The sequence below is a fragment of the Salmo salar genome, chromosome 27 (genome assembly GCF_965601325.2).
Source record: "Salmo salar chromosome 27, fSalSal1, whole genome shotgun sequence".
In the NCBI taxonomy this organism is placed as follows: Eukaryota; Metazoa; Chordata; class Actinopteri; order Salmoniformes; family Salmonidae; genus Salmo; species Salmo salar.
In genome coordinates, this window is record NC_138317.1 from 17063028 (window position 1) to 17082072 (window position 19045).

The window sequence follows — 19045 nt, forward strand, 5'->3', positions numbered from 1 at the left end:
TGGTGTAAATAGAGTACGATCAAGAGCCCAGTGAAATTGGAATGAGGAGCACACAGTCAGTTATTTTGGCTTTGAGCCAGACAATATCTAAACGAGACTTGTTGACATCCAAATCAAACTTAATACAAGAATGGGGTTTCGAAGCAAGAAGAACAACAATTGAGTTGATAATGACTCTAACACCTTAACCACTCAGCCATCTTTTGTGTTTTTAAAGGATAAACACTTGCTGAGTCAGGTCGGAATATGGGAAACAACGTCAATTCTTTCAGCTTTGATCCAAACAAATTTCGAATGAGTGGAAGGACAAATGACAACATCCAAATCAAAGACAAACTTCTACCAGGAGTGGGGTTCGAACCCACGAGGACATATGTCCATTGGATCTTAAGTTCAACGCCTTAACCTATCGGCCATCCTGTTGTAAAGAACACAAAATCAAGGGCCCAGTCAAAATGGAATAAGGAGCACAGAGTCAGATTTTTTTGCCTTTGATCCAGACAATATGTAAATGAAACTTGATTACGTCCAAATCAAACGTTCTACCAGATGTAGATTTCGAACCAACAAGAACATTTTAATTTCGATCATGAGTCTAACGCCTTAAACACACTGCCATCCAGGTGTTTCTAAAAGATTAACAAGAGCTGAGTCAAAATGGAAGAACTTGTCGTTGTCATTTCTTTCAGATTCGATCCACGCTAAATGTAAATGAGTGAAAGGAGTGTTGATTACATCCAAAGTAAACTTTTTCCAGGAATGGGGTTGGTACCCACAAGAACATACTGTTCATTGGACTTTAATTCCAATGTCTAAACCACTCAGCCGTCCTGGTGTAAATAGAGTACGATCAAGAGCCCAGTGAAATTGGAATGAGGAGCACACAGTCAGTTATTTTGGCTTTGAGCCAGACAATATCTAAACGAGACTTGTTGACATCCAAATCAAACTTAATACAAGAATGGGGTTTCGAAGCAAAAAGAATAACAATTAAGTTGATAATGACTCTAACACCCTAAACACTCAGCCATCTTTTGTGTTTTTAAAGGATAAACACGTGCTGAGTCAAGTCGGAATAAGGGGAACAAAGTCAATTCTTTCAGCTTTGATCCAAACAAATTTCCAATGAGTGGAAGGACAATTGACAAAATCCAAATCAAAGACAAACTTCTACCAGGAGTGGGGTTCGAACCCACGAGGACATATGTCCATTGGATCTTGAGTCCAACGCCTTAACCTCTCGGCCATCCTGGTGTAAAGAACAGAAAATCAAGGGCCCAGTCAAAATGGAAAAAGGAGCACACAGTCAGATTTTTGGGCTTTGATCCAGACAATATGTAAATGAAACTTGATTACATCCAAATCAAACGTTCTACCAGATGTAGATTTCGAACCAACAAGAACATTTTAATTTAGATCATGAGTCTAACGCCTTAAACAAACTGCCATCCAGGTGTTTCTAAAAGATTAACAAGAGCTGAGTCAAAATGGAAGAACTTTTCATTGTCATTTCTTTCAGATTCGATCCACGCTAAATGTAAAAGAGTGAAAGGAGGGTTGATTACATCCAAAGTAAACTTTTTCCAGGAATGGGGTTGGTACCCACAAGAACATACTGTTCATTGGACTTTAATTCCAATGTCTAAACCACTCAGCCATCCTGATGTAAATAGAGTACGATCAAGAGCCCAGTGAAATTGGAATGAGGAGCACACAGTCAGTTTTTTTGGCTTTGAGCCAGACAATATCTAAACGAGACTTGTTGACATCCAAATCAAATTTAATACAAGAATGGGGTTTCGAAGCAAGAAGAACAACAATTGAGTTGATAATGACTCTAACACCTTAACCACTCAGGAATCTTTTGTGTTTTTAAAGGATAAACACTTGCTGAGTCAAGTCGGAATATGGGAAACAAAGTCAATTCTTTCAGCTTTGATCCAAACAAATTTCCAATGAGTGGAAGGACAATTGACAAAATCCAAATCAAAGACAAACTTCTACCAGGAGTGGGGTTCGAACCCACGAGGACATATGTCCATTGGATCTTAAGTCTAACGCCTTAACCTCTCGGCCTTCCTGGTGTAAAGAACACAACATCAAGGTCCCAGTCAAAATGGAATAAGGAGCACACAGTCAGATTTTTTGCCTTTGATCCAGACAATATGTAAATGAAACTTGATTACATCCAAATCAAACGTTCTACCAGATGTAGATTTCGAACCAACAAGAACATTTTAATTTCGATCATGAGTCTAACGCCTTAAACACACTGCCATCCAGGTGTTTCTAAAAGATTAACAAGAGCTGAGTCAAAATGGAAGAACTTTTCATTGTCATTTCTTTCAGATTCGATCCACGCTAAATGTAAAAGAGTGAAAGGAGGGTTGATTACATCCAAAGTAAACTTTTTCCAGGAATGGCGTTGGCACCCACAAGAACATACTGTTCATTGGACTTTAATTCCAATGTCTAAACCACTCAGCCATCCTGGTGTAAATAGAGTACGATCAAGAGCCCAGTGAAATTGGAATGAGGAGCACACAGTCAGTTTTTTTTGGCTTTGAGCCAGACAATATCTAAACGAGACATGTTGACATCCAAATCAAACTTAATACAATAATGGGGTTTCGAAGCAAAAAGAATAACAATTAAGTTGATAATGACTCTAACACCTTAACCACTCAGCCATCTTTTGTGTTTTTAAAGGATAAACACTTGCTGAGTCAAGTCGGAATATGGGAAACAACGTCAATTCTTTCAGCTTTGATCCAAACAAATTTCTAATGAGTGGAAGGACAAATGACAACATCCAAATCAAAGACAAACTTCTACCAGGAGTGGGGTTCGAACCCACGAGGACATATGTCCATTGGATCTTAAGTTCAACGCCTTAACCTATCGGCCATCCTGTTGTAAAGAACACAAAATCAAGGGCCCAGTCAAAATGGAATAAGGAGCACAGAGTCAGATTTTTTTGCCTTTGATCCAGACAATATGTAAATGAAACTTGATTACGTCCAAATCAAACGTTCTACCAGATGTAGATTTCGAACCAACAAGAACATTTTAATTTCGATCATGAGTCTAACGCCTTAAACACACTGCCATCCAGGTGTTTCTAAAAGATTAACAAGAGCTGAGTCAAAATGGAAGAACTTGTCGTTGTCATTTCTTTCAGATTCGATCCACGCTAAATGTAAATGAGTGAAAGGAGGGTTGATTACATCCAAAGTAAACTTTTTCCAGGAATGGGGTTGGTACCCACAAGAACATACTGTTCATTGGACTTTAATTCCAATGTCTAAACCACTCAGCCGTCCTGGTGTAAATAGAGTACGATCAAGAGCCCAGTGAAATTGGAATGAGGAGCACACAGTCAGTTATTTTGGCTTTGAGCCAGACAATATCTAAACGAGACTTGTTGACATCCAAATCAAACTTAATACAAGAATGGGGTTTCGAAGCAAAAAGAATAACAATTAAGTTGATAATGACTCTAACACCCTAAACACTCAGCCATCTTTTGTGTTTTTAAAGGATAAACACGTGCTGAGTCAAGTCGGAATAAGGGGAACAAAGTCAATTCTTTCAGCTTTGATCCAAACAAATTTCCAATGAGTGGAAGGACAATTGACAAAATCCAAATCAAAGACAAACTTCTACCAGGAGTGGGGTTCGAACCCACATGTCCATTGGATCTTAAGTCAAACGCCTTAACCTCTCGGCCATCCTGGTGTAAAGAACACAACATCAAGGGCCCAGTCAAAATGGAATAAGGAGCACACAGTCAGATTTTTTGCCTTTGATCCAGACAATATGTAAATGAAACTTGATTACATCCAAATCAAACGTTCTACCAGATGTAGATTTCGAACCAACAAGAACATTTTAATTTCGATCATGAGTCTAACGCCTTAAACACACTGCCATCCAGGTGTTTCTAAAAGATTAACAAGAGCTGAGTCAAAATGGAAGAACTTTTCTTTGTCATTTCTTTCAGATTCGATCCACGCTAAATGTAAAAGAGTGAAAGGAGAGTTGATTACATCCAAAGTAAACTTTTTCCAGGAATGGCGTTGGCACCCACAAGAACATACTGTTCATTGGACTTTAATTCCAATGTCTAAACCACTCAGCCATCCTGGTGTAAATAGAGTACGATCAAGAGCCCAGTGAAATTGGAATGAGGAGCACACAGTCAGTTTTTTTTGGCTTTGAGCCAGACAATATCTAAACGAGACTTGTTGACATCCAAATCAAACTTAATACAAGAATGGGGTTTCGAAGCAAAAAGAATAACAATTAAGTTGATAATGACTCTAACAACCTAAACACTCAGCCATTTTTGTGTTTTTAAAGGATAAACACTTGCTGAGTCAAGTCGGAATATGGGGAACAAAGTCAATTCTTTCAGCTTTGATCCAAACAAATTTCCAATGAGTGAAAGGACAAATGACAACATCCAAATCTTAGACAAACTTCTACCAGGAGTGGGGTTCGAACCCACGAGGACATATGTCCATTGGATCTTGAGTCCAACGCCTTAACCTCTCGGCCATCCTGGTGTAAAGAACACAAAATCAAGGGCCCAGTCAAAATGGAATAAGGAGCACACAGTCAGATTTTTTGCCTTTCATCCAGACAATATGTAAATGAAACTTGATTACGTCCAAATCAAACGTTCTACCAGATGTAGATTTCGAACCAACAAGAACATTTTAATTTCGATCATGAGTCTAACGCCTTAAACACACTGCCATCCAGGTGTTTCTAAAAGATTAACAAGAGCTGAGTCAAAATGGAAGAACTTGTCGTTGTCATTTCTTTCAGATTCGATCCACGCTAAATGTAAATGAGTGAAAGGAGGGTTGATTACATCCAAAGTAAACTTTTTCCAGGAATGGGGTTGGTACCCACAAGAACATACTGTTCATTGGACTTTAATTCCAATGTCTAAACCACTCAGCCGTCCTGGTGTAAATAGAGTACGATCAAGAGCCCAGTGAAATTGGAATGAGGAGCCCCCAGTCAGTTATTTTGGCTTTGAGCCAGACAATATCTAAACGAGACTTGTTGACATCCAAATCAAACTTAATACAAGAATGGGGTTTCGAAGCAAAAAGAATAACAATTAAGTTGATAATGACTCTAACACCTTAACCACTCAGGCATCTTTTGTGTTTTTAAAGGATAAACACTTGCTGAGTCAAGTCGGAATATGGGAATCAAAGTCAATTCTTTCAGCTTTGATCCAAACAAATTTCCAATGAGTTAAAGGTCAATTGATAACATCCAAATCATAGACAAACTTCTACCAGGAGTGGGGTTCGAATCCACGAGGACATATGTCCATTAGATCTTGAGTCCAACGCATTAACCTCTCGGCCATCCTGGTGTAAAGGACACAAAATCAAGGGCCCAGTCAAAATGAAATAAGGAGGACACAGTCAGGTCTTTTGGCTTTGATCCAGACAATATGTAAATAAAACTTGACTACATCCAAATCAAACGTTCTACCAGATGTAGGTCTCGAACCAACAAGAACATTTTAATTTCAATCATGAGTCTAACACCTTTAACACACTGCCATGCAGGTGTTTCTAAAAGATTAACAAGAGCTGAGTAAAAATTGAAGAACTTGTCATAATCAATTCTTTCAGATTTTAACCACGCTAAATGTAAATGAGTGAAAGGAGGGTTGATTACATCTAAAGTAAACTTTTTCCAGGAATGGGTTGGTACCCATGAGAACATAATGTTCATAGGATTTTTATTCCAATGTCTAAACCACTCAGCCATCCTGGTGTAGATAAGATACGATCAAGAGCCCAGTGAAATTGGAATGAGGAGCACACAGTCAGTTATTTTGGCTTTGAGCCAGACAATATCTAAACGAGACTTTTTGACATCCAAATCAAACTTAATACAAGAATGGGGTTTCGAAGCAAAAAGAATAACAATTAAGTTGATAATGACTCTAACACCTTAACCACTCAGGCATCTTTTGTGTTTTTAAAGGATAAACACTTGCTGAGTCAAGTCGGAATATGGGAATCAAAGTCAATTCTTTCAGCTTTGATCCAAACAAATTTCCAATGAGTTAAAGGTCAATTGATAACATCCAAATCATAGACAACCTTCTACCAGGAGTGGGGTTCGAATCCACGAGGACATATGTCCATTAGATCTTGAGTCCAACACCTTAACCTCTCGGCCATCCTGGTGTAATTAACTCAAAATCAAGAGCCCAGTCAAAATGAAATAAGGAGGACACAGTCAGGTCTTTTGGCTTTGATCCAGACAATATGTAAATGAAACTTGATTACATCCAAATCAAACGTTCTACCAGATGTAGGTCTCGAACCAACAAGAACATTTTAATTTCAATCATGAGTCTAACGCCTTTAACACACTGCCATCCAGGTGTTTCTAAAAGATTAACAAGAGCTGAGTCAAAATGGAAGAACTTGTCATAATCAATTCTTTCAGATTTGATCCACACTAAATGTGAATGAGTGAAAGGATGGTTGATTACATCTAAAGTAAACTTTTTCCAGGAATTGGGTTGGTACCCATGAGAACATACTGTTCATTGGATTTTTATTCCAATGTCTAAACCACTCAGCCATCCTGGTGTAGATAAGAGACAATCAAGAGCCCAGTGAAATTGGAATGAGGAGCACACAGTCAGTTTTTTTTGGCTTTGAGCCAGACAATATCTAAACGAGACTTGTTGACATCCAAATCAAACTTAATACAAGAATGGGGTTTCGAAGCAAAAAGAATAACAATTAAGTTGATAATGACTCTAAAACCCTAAACACTCAACCATCTTTTGTGTTTTTAAAGGATAAACACTTGCTGAGTAAAGTCGGAATAAGGGGAACAAAGTCAATTCTTTCAGCTTTGATCCAAACAAATTTCCAATGAGTGAAAGGACAAATGACAACATCCAAATCAAAGACAAACTTCTACCAGGAGTGGGGTTCGAACCCACGAGGACATATGTCCATTGGATCTTAAGTCCAACGCCTTAACCTCTCGGCCATCCTGGTGTAAAGAACAGAAAATCAAGGGCCCAGTCAAAATGGAATAAGGAGCACACAGTCAGATTTTTTGCCTTTGATCCAGACAATATGTAAATGAAACTTGATTACGTCCAAATCAAACGTTCTACCAGATGTAGATTTCGAACCAACAAGAACATTTTAATTTCGATCATGAGTCTAACGCCTTAAACACACTGCCATCCAGGTGTTTCTAAAAGATTAACAAGAGCTGAGTCAAAATGGAAGAACTTGTCGTTGTCATTTCTTTCAGATTCGATCCACGCTAAATGTAAATGAGTGAAAGGAGGGTTGATTACATCCAAAGTAAACTTTTTCCAGGAATGGGGTTGGTACCCACAAGAACATACTGTTCATTGGACTTTAATTCCAATGTCTAAACCACTCAGCCGTCCTGGAGTAAATAGAGTACGATCAAGAGCCCAGTGAAATTGGAATGAGGAGCACACAGTCAGTTATTTTGGCTTTGAGCCAGACAATATCTAAACGAGACTTGTTGACATCCAAATCAAACTTAATACAAGAATGGGGTTTCGAAGCAAAAAGAATAACAATTAAGTTGATAATGACTCTAACACCTTAACCACTCAGGCATCTTTTGTGTTTTTAAAGGATAAACACTTGCTGAGTCAAGTCGGAATATGGGAATCAAAGTCAATTCTTTCAGCTTTGATCCAAACAAATTTCCAATGAGTTAAAGGTCAATTGATAACATCCAAATCATAGACAAACTTCTACCAGGAGTGGGGTTCGAATCCACGAGGACATATGTCCATTAGATCTTGAGTCCAACGCATTAACCTCTCGGCCATCCTGGTGTAAAGGACACAAAATCAAGGGCCCAGTCAAAATGAAATAAGGAGGACACAGTCAGGTCTTTTGGCTTTGATCCAGACAATATGTAAATAAAACTTGACTACATCCAAATCAAACGTTCTACCAGATGTAGGTCTCGAACCAACAAGAACATTTTAATTTCAATCATGAGTCTAACACCTTTAACACACTGCCATGCAGGTGTTTCTAAAAGATTAACAAGAGCTGAGTCAAAATGGAAGAACTTGTCATAATCAATTCTTTCAGATTTTAACCACGCTAAATGTAAATGAGTGAAAGGAGGGTTGATTACATCTAAAGTAAACTTTTTCCAGGAATGGGTTGGTACCCATGAGAACATAATGTTCATAGGATTTTTATTCCAATGTCTAAACCACTCAGCCATCCTGGTGTAGATAAGATACGATCAAGAGCCCAGTGAAATTGGAATGAGGAGCACACAGTCAGTTATTTTGGCTTTGAGCCAGACAATATCTAAACGAGACTTTTTGACATCCAAATCAAACTTAATACAAGAATGGGGTTTCGAAGCAAAAAGAATAACAATTAAGTTGATAATGACTCTAACACCTTAACCACTCAGGCATCTTTTGTGTTTTTAAAGGATAAACACTTGCTGAGTCAAGTCGGAATATGGGAATCAAAGTCAATTCTTTCAGCTTTGATCCAAACAAATTTCCAATGAGTTAAAGGTCAATTGATAACATCCAAATCATAGACAACCTTCTACCAGGAGTGGGGTTCGAATCCACGAGGACATATGTCCATTAGATCTTGAGTCCAACACCTTAACCTCTCGGCCATCCTGGTGTAATTAACTCAAAATCAAGAGCCCAGTCAAAATGAAATAAGGAGGACACAGTCAGGTCTTTTGGCTTTGATCCAGACAATATGTAAATGAAACTTGATTACATCCAAATCAAACGTTCTACCAGATGTAGGTCTCGAACCAACAAGAACATTTTAATTTCAATCATGAGTCTAACGCCTTTAACACACTGCCATCCAGGTGTTTCTAAAAGATTAACAAGAGCTGAGTCAAAATGGAAGAACTTGTCATAATCAATTCTTTCAGATTTGATCCACACTAAATGTGAATGAGTGAAAGGAGGGTTGATTACATCTAAAGTAAACTTTTTCCAGGAATTGGGTTGGTAACCATGAGAACATACTGTTCATTGGATTTTTATTCCAATGTCTAAACCACTCAGCCATCCTGGTGTAGATAAGAGACAATCAAGAGCCCAGTGAAATTGGAATGAGGAGCACACAGTCAGTTTTTTTTGGCTTTGAGCCAGACAATATCTAAACGAGACTTGTTGACATCCAAATCAAACTTAATACAAGAATGGGGTTTCGAAGCAAAAAGAATAACAATTAAGTTGATAATGACTCTAAAACCCTAAACACTCAACCATCTTTTGTGTTTTTAAAGGATAAACACTTGCTGAGTAAAGTCGGAATAAGGGGAACAAAGTCAATTCTTTCAGCTTTGATCCAAACAAATTTCCAATGAGTGAAAGGACAAATGACAACATCCAAATCAAAGACAAACTTCTACCAGGAGTGGGGTTCGAACCCACGAGGACATATGTCCATTGGATCTTAAGTCCAACGCCTTAACCTCTCGGCCATCCTGGTGTAAAGAACAGAAAATCAAGGGCCCAGTCAAAATGGAATAAGGAGCACACAGTCAGATTTTTTGCCTTTGATCCAGACAATATGTAAATGAAACTTGATTACGTCCAAATCAAACGTTCTACCAGATGTAGATTTCGAACCAACAAGAACATTTTAATTTCGATCATGAGTCTAACGCCTTAAACACACTGCCATCCAGGTGTTTCTAAAAGATTAACAAGAGCTGAGTCAAAATGGAAGAACTTGTCGTTGTCATTTCTTTCAGATTCGATCCACGCTAAATGTAAATGAGTGAAAGGAGGGTTGATTACATCCAAAGTAAACTTTTTCCAGGAATGGGGTTGGTACCCACAAGAACATACTGTTCATTGGACTTTAATTCCAATGTCTAAACCACTCAGCCGTCCTGGAGTAAATAGAGTACGATCAAGAGCCCAGTGAAATTGGAATGAGGAGCACACAGTCAGTTATTTTGGCTTTGAGCCAGACAATATCTAAACGAGACTTGTTGACATCCAAATCAAACTTAATACAAGAATGGGGTTTCGAAGCAAAAAGAATAACAATTAAGTTGATAATGACTCTAACACCATAACCACTCAGCCATCTTTTGTGTTTTTAACGGATAAACACTTGCTGAGTCAAGTCGGAATATGGGAAACAACGTCAATTCTTTCAGCTTTGATCCAAACAAATTTCCAATGAGTTAAAGGTCAATTGATAACATCCAAATCATAGACAAACTTCTACCAGGAGTGGGGTTCGAATCCACGAGGACATATGTCCATTAGATCTTGAGTCCAACGCATTAACCTCTCGGCCATCCTGGTGTAAAGGACACAAAATCAAGGGCCCAGTCAAAATGAAATAAGGAGGACACAGTCAGGTCTTTTGGCTTTGATCCAGACAATATGTAAATAAAACTTGACTACATCCAAATCAAACGTTCTACCAGATGTAGGTCTCGAACCAACAAGAACATTTTAATTTCAATCATGAGTCTAACACCTTTAACACACTGCCATGCAGGTGTTTCTAAAAGATTAACAAGAGCTGAGTCAAAATGGAAGAACTTGTCATAATCAATTCTTTCAGATTTGATCCACGCTAAATGTAAATGAGTGAAAGGAGGGTTGATTACATCTAAAGTAAACTTTTTCCAGGAATGGGTTGGTACCCATGAGAACATAATGTTCATAGGATTTTTATTCCAATGTCTAAACCACTCAGCCATCCTGGTGTAGATAAGATACGATCAAGAGCCCAGTGAAATTGGAATGAGGAGCACACAGTCAGTTATTTTGGCTTTGAGCCAGACAATATCTAAACGAGACTTTTTGACATCCAAATCAAACTTAATACAAGAATGGGGTTTCGAAGCAAAAAGAATAACAATTAAGTTGATAATGACTCTAACACCTTAACCACTCAGGCATCTTTTGTGTTTTTAAAGGATAAACACTTGCTGAGTCAAGTCGGAATATGGGAATCAAAGTCAATTCTTTCAGCTTTGATCCAAACAAATTTCCAATGAGTTAAAGGTCAATTGATAACATCCAAATCATAGACAACCTTCTACCAGGAGTGGGGTTCGAATCCACGAGGACATATGTCCATTAGATCTTGAGTCCAACACCTTAACCTCTCGGCCATCCTGGTGTAATTAACTCAAAATCAAGAGCCCAGTCAAAATGAAATAAGGAGGACACAGTCAGGTCTTTTGGCTTTGATCCAGACAATATGTAAATGAAACTTGATTACATCCAAATCAAACGTTCTACCAGATGTAGGTCTCGAACCAACAAGAACATTTTAATTTCAATCATGAGTCTAACGCCTTTAACACACTGCCATCCAGGTGTTTCTAAAAGATTAACAAGAGCTGAGTCAAAATGGAAGAACTTGTCATAATCAATTCTTTCAGATTTGATCCACACTAAATGTGAATGAGTGAAAGGAGGGTTGATTACATCTAAAGTAAACTTTTTCCAGGAATTGGGTTGGTAACCATGAGAACATACTGTTCATTGGATTTTTATTCCAATGTCTAAACCACTCAGCCATCCTGGTGTAGATAAGAGACAATCAAGAGCCCAGTGAAATTGGAATGAGGAGCACACAGTCAGTTTTTTTTGGCTTTGAGCCAGACAATATCTAAACGAGACTTGTTGACATCCAAATCAAACTTAATACAAGAATGGGGTTTCGAAGCAAAAAGAATAACAATTAAGTTGATAATGACTCTAAAACCCTAAACACTCAACCATCTTTTGTGTTTTTAAAGGATAAACACTTGCTGAGTAAAGTCGGAATAAGGGGAACAAAGTCAATTCTTTCAGCTTTGATCCAAACAAATTTCCAATGAGTGAAAGGACAAATGACAACATCCAAATCAAAGACAAACTTCTACCAGGAGTGGGGTTCGAACCCACGAGGACATATGTCCATTGGATCTTAAGTCCAACGCCTTAACCTCTCGGCCATCCTGGTGTAAAGAACAGAAAATCAAGGGCCCAGTCAAAATGGAATAAGGAGCACACAGTCAGATTTTTTGCCTTTGATCCAGACAATATGTAAATGAAACTTGATTACGTCCAAATCAAACGTTCTACCAGATGTAGATTTCGAACCAACAAGAACATTTTAATTTCGATCATGAGTCTAACGCCTTAAACACACTGCCATCCAGGTGTTTCTAAAAGATTAACAAGAGCTGAGTCAAAATGGAAGAACTTGTCGTTGTCATTTCTTTCAGATTCGATCCACGCTAAATGTAAATGAGTGAAAGGAGGGTTGATTACATCCAAAGTAAACTTTTTCCAGGAATGGGGTTGGTACCCACAAGAACATACTGTTCATTGGACTTTAATTCCAATGTCTAAACCACTCAGCCGTCCTGGAGTAAATAGAGTACGATCAAGAGCCCAGTGAAATTGGAATGAGGAGCACACAGTCAGTTATTTTGGCTTTGAGCCAGACAATATCTAAACGAGACTTGTTGACATCCAAATCAAACTTAATACAAGAATGGGGTTTCGAAGCAAAAAGAATAACAATTAAGTTGATAATGACTCTAACACCATAACCACTCAGCCATCTTTTGTGTTTTTAACGGATAAACACTTGCTGAGTCAAGTCGGAATATGGGAAACAACGTCAATTCTTTCAGCTTTGATCCAAACAAATTTCCAATGAGTTAAAGGTCAATTGATAACATCCAAATCATAGACAAACTTCTACCAGGAGTGGGGTTCGAATCCACGAGGACATATGTCCATTAGATCTTGAGTCCAACGCATTAACCTCTCGGCCATCCTGGTGTAAAGGACACAAAATCAAGGGCCCAGTCAAAATGAAATAAGGAGGACACAGTCAGGTCTTTTGGCTTTGATCCAGACAATATGTAAATAAAACTTGACTACATCCAAATCAAACGTTCTACCAGATGTAGGTCTCGAACCAACAAGAACATTTTAATTTCAATCATGAGTCTAACACCTTTAACACACTGCCATGCAGGTGTTTCTAAAAGATTAACAAGAGCTGAGTCAAAATGGAAGAACTTGTCATAATCAATTCTTTCAGATTTGATCCACGCTAAATGTAAATGAGTGAAAGGAGGGTTGATTACATCTAAAGTAAACTTTTTCCAGGAATGGGTTGGTACCCATGAGAACATAATGTTCATAGGATTTTTATTCCAATGTCTAAACCACTCAGCCATCCTGGTGTAGATAAGATACGATCAAGAGCCCAGTGAAATTGGAATGAGGAGCACACAGTCAGTTATTTTGGCTTTGAGCCAGACAATATCTAAACGAGACTTTTTGACATCCAAATCAAACTTAATACAAGAATGGGGTTTCGAAGCAAAAAGAATAACAATTAAGTTGATAATGACTCTAACACCTTAACCACTCAGGCATCTTTTGTGTTTTTAAAGGATAAACACTTGCTGAGTCAAGTCGGAATATGGGAATCAAAGTCAATTCTTTCAGCTTTGATCCAAACAAATTTCCAATGAGTTAAAGGTCAATTGATAACATCCAAATCATAGACAACCTTCTACCAGGAGTGGGGTTCGAATCCACGAGGACATATGTCCATTAGATCTTGAGTCCAACACCTTAACCTCTCAGCCATCCTGGTGTAATTAACTCAAAATCAAGAGCCCAGTCAAAATGAAATAAGGAGGACACAGTCAGGTCTTTTGGCTTTGATCCAGACAATATGTAAATAAAACTTGACTACATCCAAATCAAACGTTCTACCAGATGTAGGTCTCGAACCAACAAGAACATTTTAATTTCAATCATGAGTCTAACACCTTTAACACACTGCCATGCAGGTGTTTCTAAAAGATTAACAAGAGCTGAGTCAAAATGGAAGAACTTGTCATAATCAATTCTTTCAGATTTGATCCACGCTAAATGTAAATGAGTGAAAGGAGGGTTTATTACATCTAAAGTAAACTTTTTCCAGGAATGGGGTTGGTACCCACGAGAAGATACTGTTCATTGGACTTTAATTCCAATGTCTAAACCACTCAGCCGTCCTGGTGTAAATAGAGTACGATCAAGAGCCCAGTGAAATTGGAATGAGGAGCACACAGTCAGTTATTTTGGCTTTGAGCCAGACAATATCTAAACGAGACTTGTTGACATCCAAATCAAACTTAATACAAGAATGGGGTTTCAAAGCAAAAAGAATAACAATTAAGTTGATAATGACTCTAACACCCTAACCACTCAGCCATCTTTTGTGTTTTTAACGGATAAACACTTGCTGAGTCAAGTCGGAATATGGGAAACAACGTCAATTCTTTCAGCTTTGATCCAAACAAATTTCCAATGAGTTAAATGTCAATTGATAACATCCAAATCAAAGAAAAACTTCTACCAGGAGTGGGGTTCGAACCCACGAGGAAATATGTCCATTAGATCTTGAGGGCAACGCCTTAACCTCTCGGCCATCCTGGTGTAAAGAACCCAAAATCAAGAGCCCAGTCAAAATGAAATAAGGAGGACACAGTCAGGTCTTTTGGCTTTGATCCAGACAATATGTAAATGAAACTTGATTACATCCAAATCAAACGTTCTACCAGATGTAGGTCTCGAACCAACAAGAACATTTTAATTTCAATCATGAGTCTAACACCTTTAACACACTGCCATGCAGGTGTTTCTAAAAGATTAACAAGAGCTGAGTCAAAATGGAAGAACTTGTCATAATCAATTCTTTCAGATTTGATCCACGCTAAATGTAAATGAGTGAAAGGAGGGTTGATTACATCTAAAGTAAACTTTTTCCAGGAATGGGTTGGTACCCATGAGAACATAATGTTCATTGGATTTTTATTCCAATGTCTAAACCACTCAGCCATCCTGGTGTAGATAAGATACGATCAAGAGCCCAGTGAAATTGGAATGAGGAGCACACAGTCAGTTATTTTGGCTTTGAGCCAGACAATATCTAAACGAGACTTGTTGACATCCAAATCAAACTTAATACAAGAATGGGGTTTCGAAGCAAAAAGAATAACAATTAAGTTGATAATGACTCTAACACCCTAACCACTCAGCCATCTTTTGTGTTTTTAACGGATAAACACTTGCTGAGTCAAGTCGGAATATGGGAAACAACGTCAATTCTTTCAGCTTTGATCCAAGCAAATTTCCAATGAGTGAAATGTCAATTGATAACATCCAAATCAAAGAACAACTTCTACCAGGAGCGGGGTTCAAACCCACGAGGACATATGTCCATTAGATCTTGAGGGCAACACCTTAACCTCTCGGCCATCCTGGTGTAAAGAACCCAAAATCAAGAGCCCAGTCAAAATGAAATAAGGAGGACACAGTCAGGTCTTTTGGCTTTGATCCAGACAATATGTAAATGAAACTTGATTACATCCAAATCAAACGTTCTACCAGATGTAGGTCTCGAACCAACAAGAACATTTTAATTTCAATCATGAGTCTAACGCCTTTAACACACTGCCATCCAGGTGTTTCTAATAGATTAACAAGAGCTGAGTCAAAATGGAAGAACTCGTCATAGTCATTTCTTTCAGATTTGATCCATGCTAAATGTAAATGAGTGAAAGGAGGGCTGTTTACATCCAAAGTAAACTTTTTCCAGGAATGGGGTTAGTACCCACAAGAACATACTGTTCATTTTAATTTTATTCCAACGTCAAAACCACTCAGCCATCCTGGTGTAAATAAAGTATGATCAAGATCCCAGTGAAATTGGAATGAGGAGCACACAGTCAGTTATTTTGGCTTTGAGCCAGACAATATCTAAACGAGACTTGTTGACATCCAAATCAAACTTAATACAAGAATGGGGTTTCGAAGCAAGAAGAACAACAATTGAGTTGATAATGACTCTAACACCTTAACCACTCAGGCATCTTTTGTGTTTTTAAAGGATAAACACTTGCTGAGTAAAGTCGGAATAAGGGGAACAAAGTAAATTCTTTCAGCTTTGATCCAAACAAATTTCCAATGAGTGAAAGGACAACTGACAAAATCCAAAGCAAAGATAAACTTCTACCAGGAGTGGGGTTCGAACCCACGAGGACATATGTCCATTGGATCTTGAGACCAACGCCTTAACATCTCGGCCATCCTGGTGAAAAGAACAGAAAATCAAGGGCCCAGTCAAAATGGAATAAGGAGCACACAGTCAGATTTTTTGGCTTGAACCAGACAATATGTAAATGAAACTTGATTACATCCAAATCAAACATTCTACCAGATGTAGATTTCGAACCAACAAGAACATTTTAATTTCGATCATGAGTCTAACGCCTTAAACACACTGCCATCCAGGTGTTTCTAAAAGATGAACAAGAGCTGAGTCAAAATGGAAGAACTTGTCATAATCAATTCTTTCAGATTTGATCCACGCTAAATGTAAATGAGTGAAAGGAGGGTTGATTACATCTCAAGTAAACTTTTTCCAGGAATGGGGTTGGTACCCACAAGAACATACTGTTCATTGGACTTTAATTCCAATGTCTAAACCACTCAGCCATCCTGGTGTAAATAGAGTACGATCAAGAGCCCAGTGAAATTGGAATGAGGAGCACACAGTCAGTTTTTTTGGCTTTGAGCCAGACAATATCTAAACGAGACTTGTTGACATCCAAATCAAATTTAATACAAGAATGGGGTTTCGAAGCAAGAAGAACAACAATTGAGTTGATAATGACTCTAACACCTTAACCACTCAGGAATCTTTTGTGTTTTTAAAGGATAAACACTTGCTGAGTCAAGTCGGAATATGGGAAACAAAGTCAATTCTTTCAGCTTTGATCCAAACAAATTTCCAATGAGTGGAAGGACAATTGACAAAATCCAAATCAAAGACAAACTTCTACCAGGAGTGGGGTTCGAACCCACGAGGACATATGTCCATTGGATCTTAAGTCTAACGCCTTAACCTCTCGGCCATCCTGGTGTAAAGAACACAACATGAAGGTCCCAGTCAAAATGGAATAAGGAGCACACAGTCAGATTTTTTGCCTTTGATCCAGACAATATGTAAATGAAACTTGATTACATCCAAATCAAACGTTCTACCAGATGTAGATTTCGAACCAACAAGAACATTTTAATTTCGATCATGAGTCTAACGCCTTAAACACACTGCCATCCAGGTGTTTCTAAAAGATTAACAAGAGCTGAGTCAAAATGGAAGAACTTTTCATTGTCATTTCTTTCAGATTCGATCCACGCTAAATGTAAAAGAGTGAAAGGAGGGTTGATTACATCCAAAGTAAACTTTTTCCAGGAATGGCGTTGGCACCCACAAGAACATACTGTTCATTGGACTTTAATTCCAATGTCTAAACCACTCAGCCATCCTGGTGTAAATAGAGTACGATCAAGAGCCCAGTGAAATTGGAATGAGGAGCACACAGTCAGTTTTTTTTGGCTTTGAGCCAGACAATATCTAAACGAGACTTGTTGACATCCAAATCAAACTTAATACAAGAATGGGGTTTCGAAGCAAAAAGAATAACAATTAAGTTGATAATGACTCTAACACCCTAAACACTCAGCCATCTTTTGTGTTTTTAAAGGATAAACACTTGCTGAGTCAAGTCGGAATAAGGGGAACAAAGTCAATTCTTTCAGCTTTGATCCAAACAAATTTCCAATGAGTGAAAGGACAATTGACAAAATCCAAAGCAAAGATAAACTTCTACCAGGAGTGGGGTTTGAACCCACGAGGACATATGTCCATTGGATCTTGAGTCCAACGCCTTAACCTCTCGGCCATCCTGGTGTAAAGAACAGAAAATCAAGGGCCCAGTCAAAATGGAAAAAGGAGCACACAGTCAGATTTTTGGGCTTTGATCCAGACAATATGTAAATTAAACTTGATTACATCCAAATCAAACGTTCTACCAGATGTAGATTTCGAACCAACAAGAACATTTTAATTTAGATCATGAGTCTAACGCCTTAAACAAACTGCCATCCAGGTGTTTCTAAAAGATTAACAAGAGCTGAGTCAAAATGGAAGAACTTTTCATTGTCATTTCTTTCAGATTCGATCCACGCTAAATGTAAAAGAGTGAAAGGAGGGTTGATTACATCCAAAGTAAACTTTTTCCAGGAATGGGGTTGGTACCCACAAGAACATACTGTTCATTGGATTTTAATTCCAATGTCTAAACCACTCAGCCATCCTGGTGTAAATAGAGTACGATCAAGAGCCCAGTGAAATTGGAATGAGGAGCACACAGTCAGTTATTTTGGCTTTGAGCCAGACAATATCTAAACGAGACTTGTGGACATCCAAATCAAACTTAATACAAGAATGGGGTTTCGAAGCAAGAAGAACAACAATTGAGTTGATAATGAATCTAACACCTTAACCACTCAGCCATCTTTTGTGTTTTTAAAGGATAAACACTTGCTGAGTCAGGTCGGAATATGGGAAACAACGTCAATTCTTTCAGCTTTGATCCAAACAAATTTCCAATGAGTGGAAGGACAATTGACAAAATCCAAATCAAAGACAAACTTCTACCAGGAGTGGGGTTCGAACCCACATGTCCATTGGATCTTAAGTCAAACGCCTTAACCTCTCGGCCATCCTGGTGTAAAGAACACAACATCAAGGGCCCAGTCAAAATGGAATAAGGAGCACACAGTCAGTTTTTTTTGGCTTTGAGCCAGACAATATCTAAACGAGACTTGTTGACATCCAAATGAAACTTAATACAAGAATGGGGTTTCGAAGCACAAAGAATAACAATTAAGTTGATAATGACTCTAACACCTTAACCACTCAGCCATCTTTTGTGTTTTTAAAGGATAAACACTTGCTGAGTCAGGTCGGAATATGGGAAACAACGTCAATTCTTTCAGCTTTGATCCAAACAAATTTCCAATGAGTGGAAGGACAAATGACAACATCCAAATCAAAGACAAACTTCTACCAGGAGTGGGGTTCGAACCCACGAAGACATATGTCCA

At 38.2% G+C, this 19045-nt stretch overlaps 15 non-coding genes across 15 annotated transcripts; all 15 read right to left on the reverse strand.

Moving 5' to 3' along the window:
• Window positions 1-1171: 1171 nt before the first annotated feature.
• Window positions 1172-1254, reverse strand: trnal-caa (transfer RNA leucine (anticodon CAA)). Its single transcript has one exon. It is a non-coding gene; the product is annotated as a tRNA-Leu (tRNA).
• A 747-nt stretch (window positions 1255-2001) lies between these two features.
• Window positions 2002-2084, reverse strand: trnal-uaa (transfer RNA leucine (anticodon UAA)). Its single transcript has one exon. It is a non-coding gene; the product is annotated as a tRNA-Leu (tRNA).
• A 1579-nt stretch (window positions 2085-3663) lies between these two features.
• Window positions 3664-3738, reverse strand: trnal-uaa (transfer RNA leucine (anticodon UAA)). The gene has a single exon. It is a non-coding gene; the product is annotated as a tRNA-Leu (tRNA).
• Window positions 3739-4485: 747 nt separating this feature from the next.
• On the reverse strand, window positions 4486-4568 carry trnal-caa (transfer RNA leucine (anticodon CAA)). The gene has a single exon. It is a non-coding gene; the product is annotated as a tRNA-Leu (tRNA).
• A 1576-nt stretch (window positions 4569-6144) lies between these two features.
• On the reverse strand, window positions 6145-6227 carry trnal-caa (transfer RNA leucine (anticodon CAA)). Its single transcript has one exon. It is a non-coding gene; the product is annotated as a tRNA-Leu (tRNA).
• Window positions 6228-6975: 748 nt separating this feature from the next.
• trnal-uaa (transfer RNA leucine (anticodon UAA)) lies at window positions 6976-7058 on the reverse strand. The gene has a single exon. It is a non-coding gene; the product is annotated as a tRNA-Leu (tRNA).
• Window positions 7059-8634: 1576 nt separating this feature from the next.
• On the reverse strand, window positions 8635-8717 carry trnal-caa (transfer RNA leucine (anticodon CAA)). Its single transcript has one exon. It is a non-coding gene; the product is annotated as a tRNA-Leu (tRNA).
• A 748-nt stretch (window positions 8718-9465) lies between these two features.
• trnal-uaa (transfer RNA leucine (anticodon UAA)) lies at window positions 9466-9548 on the reverse strand. The gene has a single exon. It is a non-coding gene; the product is annotated as a tRNA-Leu (tRNA).
• A 1576-nt stretch (window positions 9549-11124) lies between these two features.
• On the reverse strand, window positions 11125-11207 carry trnal-caa (transfer RNA leucine (anticodon CAA)). The gene has a single exon. It is a non-coding gene; the product is annotated as a tRNA-Leu (tRNA).
• Window positions 11208-11955: 748 nt separating this feature from the next.
• trnal-uaa (transfer RNA leucine (anticodon UAA)) lies at window positions 11956-12038 on the reverse strand. The gene has a single exon. It is a non-coding gene; the product is annotated as a tRNA-Leu (tRNA).
• Window positions 12039-13614: 1576 nt separating this feature from the next.
• Window positions 13615-13697, reverse strand: trnal-caa (transfer RNA leucine (anticodon CAA)). Its single transcript has one exon. It is a non-coding gene; the product is annotated as a tRNA-Leu (tRNA).
• A 2406-nt stretch (window positions 13698-16103) lies between these two features.
• Window positions 16104-16186, reverse strand: trnal-caa (transfer RNA leucine (anticodon CAA)). The gene has a single exon. It is a non-coding gene; the product is annotated as a tRNA-Leu (tRNA).
• A 746-nt stretch (window positions 16187-16932) lies between these two features.
• trnal-uaa (transfer RNA leucine (anticodon UAA)) lies at window positions 16933-17015 on the reverse strand. The gene has a single exon. It is a non-coding gene; the product is annotated as a tRNA-Leu (tRNA).
• A 748-nt stretch (window positions 17016-17763) lies between these two features.
• Window positions 17764-17846, reverse strand: trnal-caa (transfer RNA leucine (anticodon CAA)). The gene has a single exon. It is a non-coding gene; the product is annotated as a tRNA-Leu (tRNA).
• Window positions 17847-18593: 747 nt separating this feature from the next.
• trnal-uaa (transfer RNA leucine (anticodon UAA)) lies at window positions 18594-18668 on the reverse strand. The gene has a single exon. It is a non-coding gene; the product is annotated as a tRNA-Leu (tRNA).
• Between the last annotated feature and the right edge of the window lie 377 nt (window positions 18669-19045).